We start from the raw sequence: 12626 nt of genomic DNA, 5'->3' as shown, positions 1-12626 counted from the left end.
GCGTAGTACTCCCCTGTTATGCCAGCTCCACTGGCTGCTGATTAGCTACCGAGCACAATTCAAGGTGCTGGCATTAGCCAATAAAGCTCTAAACAGTTCCAGCCCAGCTTACTTGTCCGAATGTGTCTCCTGCTATGTCCCACCTAAGATCTTCAGGAGAGGCCCTACTGGCGATCCCACCAGCCTCACAGGTGCAGCTGACGGGGACAAGAGACAGGGCCTTTTCAGTAGTGACTCCCCGCCTATGGAACGCCCTCCCAAATGATGTCATGCAGGCTCCCTCCCTTCTATCTTCCCGCAGAAAAGTTAAGACCTGGTTGTGGGACCAGGCCTTCAATCAATAACAGCAGTATCAATTATTACCACCCTTAGAACTCAATGACATTCCCAGTTTTCAGACTCGAAATGCACCAATTGTATATTTATATGCATATTTTTATGAATGTTCAATGTATTTAATTTTAATTGATTAAATTGTTTGTATTATTTTTATATTGTATTTTATTGTAAGCCGCCCTGAGTCCCCTATGGGTGAGAAGGGCGAGATATAAGTACTGTAATAAATAAATAAATGTTTAACTTGATCTACCATTGTAGTTTAGCAGGATCATGTTATGAACTCTTGATACTTATACTGCTATAAAGGGGAGAGGTGGTTTCAGTGACTTTTCTGATAATAAAAAGAAAATAATTCAGTTTTGTATGAATGCCTTTTCCCTTAATCACTGATAAATTCGCAGGCTGATTATATCAATTTTCTTGTTTAAAGCAAGAATGGGAATAATTCAGAATGGCATTCTTTTTTATTTATGCTACTTCACATATTCAAATGAAGCACATTCTAAACAGAATCAAGAAAATAAGCTTTGGTGATTAATTGTCCTTGAAAACTATATACACAAACTTGTTTTGCATTCTCTTTTTCTAAACACATTTTGTCATTCTCCGACCAAAATATTCATTCCAGGAAGAGAAATATGTTGAGTGTGTTTGTTCTCCACATGTTAAATGCTGTTGACAAAATAACATGTAAAATACCAATTAGTTTACCCTCTCTGGATGCAAAGAAAGGAGATTGTCATAGTATGACTCCCTATAGACCAGTTCAACTCAAATTGAAATCTACACTTCTTTAATTCTAATAAAATAGCAAAGGGCAATCTGTGCCTTCCTGCTGTTGTGAGCCTTCAGCTCTCATATGATACCGCTACTCATTCTGGCTTGGTTTGAAGGCAGGCCCGTAGCCAGGATTTTGTTTTGGGAGGGGCTGGGATTTTGGTTCCGGGGGGGGGGGGGGGGCTGAGTCTGAGGGTCTACCCTAGCAAACCTTTTGTATCGTTATCCCAATACCCCCAAGCATATGGGATATATTGAGCATGGTGATCAGATCATGATATGAATGAACATAACAGTTTAAATAATAAATGTAAGGCCTTCTCGCGGACCACCCTGAGAATTTCGGGGGGGGGGGGGGGGCTGAAGCCCCTCAAGCCCCCCCCCCCCCCCCCGGCTACATGCCTGTTTGAAGGTGTCCAACTCTGGTGGGAAGGAGGATGGAAATGAATTGGATATTCCTTGCAGAAACTGTTGTGCTGAAACTGGGAATGACTTAGCAAATATTTGGCCTTACACTTGACTCATGGGACTCATGTTCCCTCATGGAGTTTTAAAGTTTTCCCTCATCTGCCACAGCCTATCTATTCTGTTCCTCTGCTTTCTTTTGGTTCTTTGTCTATGAAGTTTCTGTTTGCCCATACTGCTGACAATGGCCCAGCATGGTAATTTATATGAACAATTTTTGTGAAACAGTGGGTGTCATTGGTAGATGTGAATGCTGAGAGTCAAGGTGTTTAAAGTCATTAGAAAAGAATTCCCAAAGAGCTCCTCTGGAATAATTTTCTGGAAAGAGACTAATTCCAGACTAGGGATCTCATAATACTTACTAAAATAAGTGTGGTAGGATTCTTTGAGCCTTCTTGGGGGACAGACCCCCACTCCAGCCATCAAACAACATTGGTGATTCTCAGCAGAGGCCCTGTTCCCAACCAGGGTATAAATATCTTTGGATGCTTCCCTCCAAACACTTTCCCTTGTTGTGCTGGCTCCAATGGAGCTAGCATGCTTCTACTCTGTTTGGGTGACATTTTCCCTATATTATGGGAGAAGTGTCACCACACTTGCTGGTAAAACAGCATGGGGAGGTTGCTCCCTCCTGTAATAAAGTTGTAAAAGTGGCATTGCTTAACTTGAAGAAGCAGACAGATATAAAGGCATAGAAGGAAAGTTATGTGTTCAACACTGAATTGATTAAAATTTATTCCTGAAAAATAATATTTTCAGGAATCATAACAAAAGTAGCTTACATGCATAAAAACTATATCTGGGAAGATGCTGAAGAATAGAATCTTTCAGAATATGTGTTTGAAAAACAAATGATGAATTCAAAATCAGGGAACAGCTCATCTTGTTCTTCTATATCTTTCTCTGTTTTCAAGGATAAGCTCTTCAAATAAAGAAGAGGAAGAGGTGGCCAAGATAACAAAATAAGATAACCAATTGGAGCCAAAGAAAACTTACAGCCCTTCTCAGGAGCCTGGACTATCTGATTTAGATCTTGAAGCTCCTAAAAGGTAGGAGTGTGATACTCATCCCCCTATCACTAAAGAGCCAGTTGCAAAAAAAGAGGAATTTTTGTCAGTCTTAAAAGAAAAAAGATGACATAAGTAGGCCATCTATAGTGATTTATAGTCAGTTCTATGTTATCATGGCCAAGATAATTCCTTTTCTCTAAATAACAAAAAAATATATCTGAGGTTTTTAAAATTTCATCTTCTTTCCTTGATTGGTTTCGGGACTTCAGTTTGTTCTTTGGATTATTGGCCTTTGGATTATTGTCCTTGGTCATACCATGAATAATATTGCTTGGTCATATTCTGAATAACATTAGAGAGCAGCAACTTTGGTGGGAATTATAATGAAGAGTTGCTCATCCCCAGAAAATATTTTGGTTATCTCACAGTTCCTCCTTCACAGGTAGACTCAAGACTTTTCATCCATCCCTCATATATGTGCAAAAATGGGGTGTGCGTTTTATTGTCACCAGGAGGGTTGCACAGATGACAGGACATGGCAGATATTCTAACAGGAAGGTAATGGTGATGCCCTGTAAGCCTTCCTTGACCTATATATGCACTCCCATTCCACCCTTTGCCTCTTCCTTTAATGAAATACGCAAGTGAGTTTTCCTAAGCAAATGGAGAAAGGAGGCATTTTTCTCTGTTCTTCACACCTGCCACTTCTATTGTCAGAGCCCTGATTGGGGACACTTTCACACTACACAATTATAGTGATAAGGTTTAATCCATGCTAATGCCGTCACTGTATCTTATACACTTTTCCCAATTGCTTCCCATTTGTTGCAGAAAGTGATGGATTGTGGCCTTTAACACAGGGCTACAAGGCCAATACATTAACATCACATATTATCAACAAGTGTTAAATAATGCAGCATATGAAAAGTTCAATTGTCTTTTATAATTATATTCAAGCCCTTTTGGAGGAGACTCTTTTGGATTAAAGCACAGAGTTGCTATTAAGTAAAATGAAAAGTTTATAGGAGTCTTCCTATAATATTTTAAATAAAGAAACTAAGGTATTTCCCACCCAGACCAGATGTGCAGCCTAATATATTCCTTTTTGTATAAATCCATATAAATAATATATTTAATTGCATAGAGATCTTTTCAAAAACCCAAAGAAAAATCTCTAAAGTCCTGTGAGATAAATATTTAATTGCTGGTGCCAAAAAATCAGGATATGGTTTCCAAGGAAAAATGGAAAAAAGAGTGAAAAGGTTCCTTTTTTTAAGAAAAAAAAATGGATTTTCATACTTAGCCCTGTTCAGGGCAAATTTTTACTAATGCAAGGAAGATGAAACCCCAGTGTATGTTTCCCCTATCATGCTCCAGGCTTAATAGCTGAAAATTCCTGAAGAGCAGAGGGGTGTAGTTTAAAAATAAGTATAGAAATACTTCTGGGCTTTTTAAAATCTCAGTAGAAAGCCAAATCTCTTTTAGCAATTTACTGACATCTCCAGAATGTTCTTTCTATCGATCTTTTCCTTTCCTGAGGATTTTCCTCTTCTTGTTATCTAACTATCAACTCTCATGGGATGTTTTTGGGCTTACATTTCATCTACCCTAGATTTCATCTATGTGCCCCTCTCATTAGGGATCAAGCTAATGTTTACTTTCTGTCTTTTCCTAGCTCATTATAGAAGCAATATTTTGAGATGCCTGAACACTGTCAGCTAAAATAGAGCATTCCGTTCTAAAAGCTGGCTTTTGGGAAAGGAAAAAAGAAAGGGAAAATATATATTTCAAATTTCCGAATCAAATTTCCAACAGAAGCCTGATGGAGGCATTTTAAAACAGAAAGGATGGTGAGGGAAGAGGATGTTTACTAGGTTTCTGCCTCCTCTACTCTTGGTCTTGCTATGTTGACAGGGGAGCTCTAAAGACAAATGTAAACACTTCCCAAATCTGTTACCCATTCCAGTAGAATATTTTGCTTATCTAAGTAAAAGGTCATTGTGACTTGTCTTGAATTGCATCCATTTCCCTAGGAAGAAGCAGTGGAACCCACAATGCAGCTTAAACGACAACATTAATTGCTATGCTTACCTGTATCTTTAACAATAGTGAAACATGAAACACAAAAGTAAAATATAAAGGTCCTGTGGTCTACAAAATTGATAGCAAACTGAATTATACAAGAAATGCTTTCACATACAGATATATCAGGTGGGAATGTGAGAGCAGTAGAACAATTAGGAAGCCCTTTTCTGAAGATCTTAAGGCAAGGACATTTTTATAGCTTGTCAGAATATAAGCTGATAAGAGCTTGGTAGTTCATAACCAGCAGCTATTTCAACAGTGAAGATGATTTGGTATCCCACATATTTAGCCCCATCCTCAACATTTTGAATTAACTGCAATTTCCAAACACTTTCCACGGGCAGCCCTACATATAATTCATTAACATGTCATTCTAGAAGTTGGTGTAGCTGACAAAGCAGTCTTAACTGAAGAAATGCACTCCTGGCTATTACTGAAGGCTTGGCTCAAATCTGAATCTCAAATTACAACCAAATTATGAACTAGTAATTTCAGGTATAAACCTGTGCTCTACAGGTTAAATCCCTATTCTATGTCCTGCCTTTTAACTGCTTAGGAAAACATCCCTTATGTTTGGATTGAGCTTCAGTTTATTTGCTTTTGGCCAGTCCATTCCTACCCTGTTTCCCCAAAAATAAGACATCCCCAGAAAATAAGACCTAGTAGAGGTTTTGCTGAATTGCTAAATATAAGGCCTCCCCTGAAAGTAAGACCTAGAAAAGTTTTTGTTTGGAAGCATGTCTGCCAAACAGAACATCAGAGCATGCAGGATTGGTAAATGTATGCACCATAGATTGCTGTACATGAAAATAATGGTAGTAACAAGAAATTCTTGACAGGATTCACAGTTTGTCTGTTTATGCTGGTTTGTGATGACAACTACTGTATAGTATATAATAAATGTTCATTTTTTTGTTCAACAATAAATGTGAATTCTTCTTCATAGAAAAATAAGACATCCCCTGAAAATAAGACCTAGCACATTTTTGGGAGCAAAAATTAATATAAGACACTGTCTTATTTTCGGGGAAACACGGTAGTAGCTGACACTGGTTTAGTACTGAACTGCTTCCTTCAAATTGGATTGAAAGGCTAGATGGATAATATCAGCATATACGTGATCTCAAACTCTCCCAAAGATTCCACATGCATGTTGATCAGTATGATAAACTTCTTCAAAGCAGGCTATGAAATGATCTCTCTTCTTGTCTTTTAGTATAGATCATAACAAGCCCTATGCGGCCAAGAGAGTCTTGCTGGACATCAATGTGGAGATGCAATCCGGTTAGAGAGGTATAATTGCTTCATCGCTGTGACCACTGCAACATTGGTTTTCCAGAAAGTACTAGTACGCTACCTGGCGTTATCTTTAGAAACTGTTCAGAAACATCAGCGAGTCCAAAATGTTACATTGAGGATGCTGACAATGGTCGGTTACAGGAGCTGTATAAGTCCCTTGTTGAAACAGCTTGACTGCCATTACTAGTATAATTTTCTGAATTGATATGTTTTTATTTTCAATTTACATATATATATATATAATTTACATATATATATACCGCTCCGGCGGGAAGGTAACGGCGCTCCATGTAGTCATGCCAGCCACATGACCTTGGAGGTGTCTACAGACAACGCCGGCTCTTCGGCTTAGAAATGGAGATGAGTGCCAACCCCCAGAGTTGGACATGACTGGACTTAACGTCAGGGAAACCTTTACCTTTGCCTTTTATATATAATGAACCACTACAATACTTCCTAACATCTATACAATATTCGTATTTGGTTATGCTCTCCCCTCTTCCCACCCCTCCCAATTTATTGACTTCCCGTCCCTTGGGTTGGAGACATTCATATATAATTAATATGTTCTACCTTCCTATCACATTGTTTTTCTATTTTTTCCTTCTGGCCTGATATTTATTATTTATAAATTACCTACATAGATTCTAACAGGTTAAATTATAAAGGTAATTCATGCTCCAATTCATGCTGTTTTGCGGTTTTTCAATAAACTCTAAAAGACTATTATAAATAATAAAAAATTACAATTTACAGCGTAAGTAAGGGAGGAAGGAGAAGCCAAAGGGAGAGAAAAGGAGCCCAAGTAGCAACGGGAGGAGAAGGAGGCGATTTATTAACACACAATTGGTTGATAAAGACTTAAAATAGTGTATAACTATTAAAATAATATATAAATATTAAAATAAATATAGTGTCCCTACTTTGTGGATTTTCACTTATTGCAGGTGGTCCTGGAACCTAACCTCAGTGATAAGTGAGGGAACACTGTATCTTGCCCCAGAGTTCTCTTGCTTTTTTACAGGACCACCACACGTGGAAGAAAGTTCCTCCCTGTTCTTTACATTTTCAGCATTTATTGTTTCCTCCCTTATACATTTTTCTTTTTCAAAAAATTCCAATTATAATAAATGACACACCTTTTGAACAATGGGGAAAAAAGACTTAACCAAATACATACAGCAAGGCAAGAGGCCTAGAATTAAAACCAAGATGCTGCAGGATGAAAAGCAAAGGGGAGGATTGGGATTACCAGACCTGAAATTGTACTTCAAAGCATGTGTATTAGTTTGGATGAAAGATTGGCTAATCTTAAAAAATGAGAGACTTAAAATTAGAAGATCATGATTTATGTCTTGGGTAGCATGCCTATAAATGGTATCAAAAAAATAAAAGTATATGCAGACTTTGATCACCATTTTATAAGATGAGTCATACTAAGGATTTTGAACAAGTACAAAATAAAACTATGTTGACTGCCATTTCTAAGAAGTATTCAAAGTGCTGATTATGTGAAACCAGACTTTCTGAAAGGCTGTATGTTCCTGCATGGATCTGTCCAAATTTTGGGACCTACAGACTAGAATGTTCTCTCAGTCTAACCACCACTGTAAGTATGTCTGATGAAGGAAGGAAGAGAGCTTTTTCAGTGTCTGCTCCCAAGCTGTGGAATTCCCTCCCATGGGTGATTTGGTTAGTCTTCCCTGTGCTCTCTTTCTGATGGCAGATCATTTTATTTATTCATGCATCTATTCATGTGTTAGACTATGTTTTTTATCTTTTTCCATTGTGTTTTAAATTGATTTATGTGAATGAACACTTAGCAACTAAGTTGCATACTGTCATAGCCTTTTCTCTTCTACAGACATAACCCAAGGCATCAAAAAGATCATTTGCCAATTCAGCAGGAAACTTATCAGGAGCCATGAGGAATCCATCAGGATCCATAAGCTTCCTGAAGTGGATCATCTTAATCAGGTTTCCAAACTACAGTGTGTCTAGATACCACCAAATAGTTATCATTTTGTCTTGCATAGAAAATTAGATTCAAATTGGAACATGTAGCATGGGTGGCACCAGATATTACTGAAACAGACTCATGGTCATCTTGGAAGATGTGAGTCCTGACAACGCAGCCTTAGCATGAATGTTGAATTGCTCCAGCACAACAAATAAGAAGGATTCCCTCTTTTCTGCTGGGACTAATTTAACCAGTTGAGGAAAGACCATTAAGTGGGAAGGTAAATGCAAGCTGAATTTTTATCCTGCCCTAGCTATTCAGTTTCAAATATATACACTTAGAACTAGGCAATTGAGTGACAAGACACAAATGCAAAACATAAATACCTGATAGACTGCTCTAGGTCCATCTCCCTGCCCCCAGGTCTTGTTTGACACTGCACAGAGAATCCAGGAGGACAGAACTGAGAGAAGTTAACCACCAACCCCATCTTCATTTAGCCATTGTCTGTAGTGCAAAACAGATTGGTATTTTCATCTGGGATCAGGTCCCAGATCAAGCCTGGGTTTTTTCCATTTATTGATCTGACATTAAGTAGCATTATTTTCATCCGAGTCTGATGTCAAGCTGTAGAAATGATTGGAAGCAGAGGACAGTTTGGGGGCAACCCATATTCCATGGCTCTCACCCCTCCCATATTTCCCTATTCCTTGTCTGCCTCTTGCCATTATTGTTGCAATGGCTGCTCCATACACCATGAAAAAGTATTCTATACAATAAGTGTCATTGTTGAATGTTTTCCTCCAAATGATAGCAGATAAGAATCCTAATGTCCTAAGTGGGGATATAGAAAGCCCAGCTGAGAAATGTCTCTTACTGCCCTTCTGTTTTCTCCCATTTAAATCTATTGAATCAGAGCTGACTTAGGACATTAGCTATCTAAATGTCAAATTATGCCAGTTTTTCCCCCAGTGCAAGCTGCATAATAGGAAAGTCCCAAGTTATTCCAGCCAGCTGGGTGGGAAGAGGAAGACAATATATTTCTCTAGAAATGAAATTACAAGGCAAACAAACAAACAAAAATAAACAAACAAACAAGATGACACCTAAAATTTGCATCCTGAAGGAGCAATGTTGCTTTGTGTGGTTGACTCAGCTTTGAATTGGATGTTCCTCAAAGGAAAGAAAGGAAGGAAACTAGAGGAAAATTATATCTCAAAATCAGTGCATAGCTCGGGCTGTGGCGCAGGCTGGAGAGCAAGCCAGCTGCAACCAGCTGCAATGAATCACTCTGACCAGGAGGTCATGAGTTCGAGGCCCGCTCGGAGCCTATGTTTGTCTTGTCTTTGTTCTATGTTAAAAGGCATTGAATGTTTGCCTATATGTGTAATGTGATCCGTCCTGAGTCCCCTTCGGGATGAGAAGGGTGGAATATAAATGCTGTAAATAAATAAATAAATAAATATCTTCCACCAAAGTGTTATCAACTGTTCCAGAATTTGGAAAGTTAACATTTTTGCACTATGGTTATTATCCCCCCCCCCAATACAGGGATTATGTATGCTGTATTGTGAAAAGTAACTTTTCCAACACCTGAGCTCAGTATGTTCAGTGATAGTAGCATGCATAGGTTGCTGCTGTAACGATATTGGAAATTCCACTGAAAAAGACAAAGCAAACACTTTAATTTTTCTTAGAAGGCTCTTCTTATGTAGACTTTATCTTATTCTTCAAGAGTGAAATATCAATTCCGGGACACACATAGGCTTACATTCCCTCAGGTGTTCATTTTTCCAGTTCCATAAACTAAGGAGGCTTTGACAAATCAAGTTTTGTTTGTTGATACCAAGACTAGAACAACAACAGAAAGCAAAGCAGTTGGGAGCTCGAACTCCATGCACCAAGCAGCAAATTACATTATGAGGAAATTATAGTCATTTGCATTCTCACAGAGCAGTGCTGCTAATTGAAATGAATTAGCAGGAAATTAAAGTAGGTTCCACTGAGAGTCTTCCTGTGACACATTGCTCTCCTTTCAGCTTTCCACAGACAAAAGTTAGAACATTCCACTTTTGAACTATTGCTAGGCTTAGAAGTTATCAAATTCTCCCAGTAGAGGAGTCTCTGAAATTAACTGGCACTTCTCTTAAGGACAGCATGGCATTTAGTTAACCTATTACTAATGAACATTAGTACAGAAGAAAAAAAAACCTGTCTTCCTCTGTGCAGGTTTAACTGCATGACTGTTAACAGTGAGTAAGGATCAAAGGAGCTGGTCCTTCACTGAAAGTCACTGATACACTTTGGAGCACAAATGGAAATTTGATGCTATTACAGTCAAGAACAGCAAGAGGTTTACTAAATTACTATAAAAACATTAAAACCAAAAAAACCAGGATGAAAAAAGATAAAAATTTAAAAATTTCAGTTAATATCCTATGTGCACTTAACAATTATATTTTGAGTAGATAAGTACAAGTTGAGCATCCCTTATCTAAATTCCAAAATCCAGAATTCTCTTGAACCTAAAATTGTCCTCAAGGGTGCCTGAGGTACTTTGCTTTCCTATAGTTCATATATAAAATAATTCAAAATATTATATAAAATAAAATTCAGAAGGTGTGTATAGAGCATACATGAAGTATAAAAAGAAATAATGTTTAGGCTTGGGTCCCATCTCCAAGGCATCTCATTGCATAGGTAATCCAACATTTAAAAAAATCCAAATCCAAAACATATCTGGTCGCAAGCACTTCAGATAAAGTGCTTGGGACCAGAAGTGTTCCAAGCACAGAACTATATTGGATTCTACCATTCGTTATGCATGTACACTGTATAGCTTATTTTATTGGTTAAGAGTAAAACACACTATGCTTTATTTCTCAGTGCATCCCTGCTTTACTCCTAACACTGCAAGTTAGTAATCAACTTTGTGGGGTTGTGCAGGAAATGAATAAGACAGAAGCTTTGGTGATCCAATTGTGATCACTGTGCTGAGATCAGAAAATACTTTGTCAAAAAAATGAATGGGGGAAAGATTTTTTTCTTCATTACAAACTGTTTAAACAAGTGGAAGAAACTGAAAATATCCAATCTAGGCCCCTTCTATATTGCCATACAATCCAGATTACCAAAGCAGATAATCCACATTATCTGCTTTGAACTGGATTATATGAGTCCACATTGCCATATAATCCATTTCAAAGCAGACAATCTGGATTTCAATTGGCAGTGTAGAAGGAGCCAAAATGTCATAGAAAAGAAAGACAAGGCATCAAAATGTTTTTATTTTAAGAACTAGCCCAGGACATTTCATCTGAGAAATATTTTATAGCCTTTTCCTGTTAAAAATAGGGAACACACACATTTATAATTCTGAGCAAAAACATCCACTAAATACAAAAGCTACAGATGCAGACATGATTCATACCAACTCATATGAAACTTAAACTCAAAACAAATTAGTATAGTAACAAAAATACAGAACTGTTGTTATTGTTGTTGTTGTTGTTGTTGTTGTTGTATGTCTTCAACCCATTTCTAACTGATTAAGGTCCTAAAATGAACCTGTCATGGGGTCTTTGCCCTCTTCTGAGGCTGAGAGAGTGTGATTTTCCCAAGGTCACACAATGGGTTTCCACAGTTGAGCAGGGGATTGAATCATGGTCTCTAGAGCCATGGTTCAACATTGGAAACACTACATCATACTGGGTCCCCATAACTAAATGAGACAGAAATTTATGTATGATTAAGTATCAATCCAGTTTGAGTCATGTCTCTTACCATGAACCACTCTAGTGTTATTTTTAAACAATCCTTCCCCTTCCGAAAATAGACCCACCCCAGAAATGTACAGATTACTTTTCAACAAAACCTCCTGCATCTACTCCACTCTAAAACTTTGATCTCTTAAGAAGATAATTTACTGTCTGACACAGAAACTAAGAAATGCAACAAAAGAAACCAGACTGGTTGGGCTTTAAAGAATTTATCCAGAGTAGAGAAACACCACTCATTATAAATCTATCTGATGTATAAACGGTAATAATGGAACAAAAACTGGAACAAACAACAGTTGAAAAATGCAAAGAAAAACAATTACCCTAAAGAGGACAATGGGAAGTCATAGTTTTAACTCATGGGATGTATGTGGGTTCATTTAAAAAAAAAACAAAGCTATTTTTTCCCCACTTTCCTATACCTTCACAACCAATATTTTCCCCCACTTTCGCTGTAATTATCAAAATAATCACAATAAAAACTATTTTTTAAAAAAAGAAGATAATTTACTTCAAGGCAAGACCAAAAGCTTCCTGGAAGATCTTTGCTGGTGATGTTACTTCTGGTGAGGATCCACCAGGGCACCTATTCCCCCTCCTAACTGGCGACATAGTAGTTGCTGTTTTTGACATGTGGACTCAGGATTGTCCTGGATCTAGTCTGATCCTGCTGCCTACACTTCAAAAGCACTGGGGTCACTCTGGAGCATCCTGGAAGTTCTGGGGTAATTTTCAGTTCTCCTTATGCCGGATGCATGAATAGAAGCAGTGCTATTGTTGTGGCACTATCTATACATTGTGCAGAGTGTTCACAGCACCAACAAGGTGAGTTCATGAAGACACAAACTTGATCCTTGATTGAAATACACCTGTTAAAGGGCAGGTTGAAAAATGATATATTAAGGATCTTTA

This window comes from Anolis carolinensis, chromosome 3 (assembly GCF_035594765.1).
Source record: "Anolis carolinensis isolate JA03-04 chromosome 3, rAnoCar3.1.pri, whole genome shotgun sequence".
Taxonomy (NCBI): domain Eukaryota; kingdom Metazoa; phylum Chordata; class Lepidosauria; order Squamata; family Dactyloidae; genus Anolis; species Anolis carolinensis.
The sequence above is the reverse complement of the archived record's forward strand: the minus strand, read 5'-3'. Positions refer to the sequence as shown.